This window comes from Tupaia chinensis, unplaced genomic scaffold (assembly GCF_000334495.1).
Source record: "Tupaia chinensis unplaced genomic scaffold, TupChi_1.0 Scaffold000495_1, whole genome shotgun sequence".
Lineage (NCBI taxonomy): Eukaryota > Metazoa > Chordata > Mammalia > Scandentia > Tupaiidae > Tupaia > Tupaia belangeri.
In genome coordinates this window covers 1692935-1695917 of record NW_006160007.1, presented here as the reverse complement: position 1 = coordinate 1695917, position 2983 = coordinate 1692935, and the positions used below count along the sequence as shown (strand labels likewise).

The 2983-nt window shown below is 37.5% G+C and overlaps 1 pseudogene; it reads right to left on the bottom strand.

Annotated features, from left to right (window-relative positions):
• Window positions 1–379: 379 nt before the first annotated feature.
• On the bottom strand, window positions 380–713 carry LOC106735722 (elongin-C pseudogene; annotated as a pseudogene).
• Between the last annotated feature and the right edge of the window lie 2270 nt (window positions 714–2983).

Below are 2983 nucleotides of genomic sequence, written 5' to 3'. Positions count from 1 at the left end.
AGAAAAAAACACTAGAAAAATAAAAATACTTAACCCATTATTCACCTGTAGAACATGTTCATTGATACTTCAATTTCAGCATTTACTGTCAACACTGCTTTAATTTTAAAAGCTATATCCAAAGGATATAGGAAAAACCACATACAAATTGGCATACTTGTTTATTTCTCAATTTGTGAAAAAGCCCTTAATCTGCTGATATAGTAATTGAATTTAACTCTGATTGCTATGCAAAGAAATAGAAGATAATTTGCTTTACAACAAACTTTTAAAGTTCAATTGAATACAGTCAACTATATGCTAAATATGAAAAAATTACTAACTAAACTACAGGTATTAAATACCAAAAAAGGGAACAGTTTATTATCATTTATTTTATTTAACTATCTAGGAAAATCGCAGCCATCAGCAGTTCCAGTGCAATTTCACATGCAATTGGGGATTCAGGAATCTTGGTGGAGCTCTTAGCGTAGCAAACCTTGTAGGTGAGATACGTGCATACTTTTGCTAGCACACATGATGGAATCACTCTAAAATTGACCTCATTGGTTTCATTCTCAGTACACTGACCTGGCCCATCTGGCTTTTATTGTTCCTGATGTTAGTGCGTGTTCTCTTTTCACAATAAATTTGTGGCCATCGGAAGATATCAGCTTGCCATACCCGACATTAGGGCCTTCGCAGCCATCATAAGTTTTCTCTTCTCTGTCCATTATGTTCTTATGAGCTTTCACTTTGCGAATACAGGAACGTTAGTAGTTTTTTGTCAGCCCTGTAGCCACCGCAGGGGAGTCCCTGCGAACTGTCACAGCCTCTAATCCAGGGACACTTCCCTACTCCAGATGCCGACCCCCCTAAAGTTTTCTTTTTTAAAATTTTATTTATTTCTCCCCTAAGCAAGAGAGATAAGGATAGAGACAGAGAGACATCACTATCCCGAACAGGGCATTGACCCTGCAATCTAGCCCCAGCTTCAGCCAACCTGGGTGCTATGCGTGTGCATGCCTCCTGTCTGCGGGGAGGTCTCTGGGACCTTTCCATGTGGATCACCCTCACACAGCTTTGCATCTTGCCCTCGGGTCACTGTCCTGCCCTGTTTTGAGGTTTACCCACGACTCTCTGACACTTCTGGAATTTGTTTTAAAGGTCTGCTTTGTAATCAGAACTAAATTTTCTTGTATGTTCCATTGTTTGAAAAGTTATCCCTTTGTGATGGGAATGTGAAGTAGTATAATCTCAATTTTCTTTATTTTATAGTTTCCAAAATATCTGTGACTGAACCATTCAACTTTGGCACTAACAAAAATTACACAAAATTATAAGGCTTACTAAAAAGAACCAAACCAATTTCATCTAGTAAAAATGTAAAGTCTCTCCCTAAAGACTTAGTATGTAGGTTATATTTCAGAAATGATCACAAAAATGAATTTCAGCAACTCCTGTGAAACAGAATGAAAATAAATCAAGGTCCAAAGTTTTACATATGACTTTAAACTAATTAAATATTTTTCTTGATAACTGAGCTAATGAAACAAAGAAGCTAAGTAATGATTCTACTCACAGATTCCCTAAATTACAGCATTAATCAGCATTAATTTTAGTGATAACATATATAAAATGGGAATACAAATAGTGGTTTTTTTTTTTTTAAGAAAACAAGTATTATAACCAAATGAATATTATTTCATTCAATGCTGCCACTCATTTTCCTAAAACTACTCTAGTTAAAAATCTCTCTCAAAATTGTCTTATAAAACTACCTTCAGGGCTGATGATACATTCCTTTTGCGTCGTCAGTATACTTTTAGGGGCATATATTTTGGTAATGGTCTAAAGAATTATGGATTAAAGTTTGGGGACTATGTTTGCTGTGTACTACTAATTCATAAAAATGAGACTATGATATATCACAACATTGTGTTCAGCTTCAAGTAATATAGAAATCTACTAATAGTGGCTAAAACCATAATGAACTCTTCTGGTATACGAAATCCAAGGCTACTGGCATCGATTTAAGTTGTTCAATTGTATCAGGGCTGGCATTAATACAATTCTTTTGATCTTTCCCTCATGATAGCTGCCCCATGGTCACAAGATAACTGGTCTACCTTCAGGCACCACTGGGAGAGAGAGCAAGGAGCATTGCCAGTGTTCCCCCTATTTATGAGGACAGCCAATGGCTGCTCCCGTGTCATTGGTCAGAAGAGGTCACACTGACATCCCAGCAGCAGGAGCACTGGGAAAGCAGGAACAGACTTTTCATGACTGGCTCAGACCAAGAATGATCCATAGCTTGCATTGGAGGGCATTGCTTTTCCAAACAAAATGGGAGTTCTGATGACAAGGTTAATAACTATGGCTGCCACAAATTCAAATGGTGGCCAGCTGGCTGTGAAGACAGATCCAAAAAATAGCTGCAAAGTAAATTGTGTTCGTCTCTTTAGATTATTTCAAGAATGCATTGATATGGTCATGTGTACTCTGGCACCTTATTTAAAAATAAGAATAGTAGTGCTTTTGCTTTTATTCATACTTTCCATATTTGTTTCATTAGCACTTCAATCTTGTCTTTCTTATTAAATTGCATCTTTCCTTAAGATAAGGATGAAATTTATTCTTTATGTCATTGTATATTTAAATTTTGGTGTATTTTCTGGGCACTAAGGATATGCTTATCTATTGGTTATTTGGAAATCAATTTTATTTACCATTTATGACATCTCTCTGGGGTACAATATGCTGTGCTTGGTGTCTTACACATTCATGAACAAATACTCACATGGTATGATTTTTAAGAATATTCATCTCGGGATCAGCAGTTAGCGTAATGGCTTTGTTGCTGGACTCCCACGTAGTCAACCGTGGTTTGCGTCCTGGACCTGGTGGCTTAAAACTCACACTGGGCGCGTGTGCGTGCGTGCCCAAGATCCCGAGAGGAGAATGGAGGAGAAGGGATTGCAGTGTGGCCATCCCCCTGGCGGGT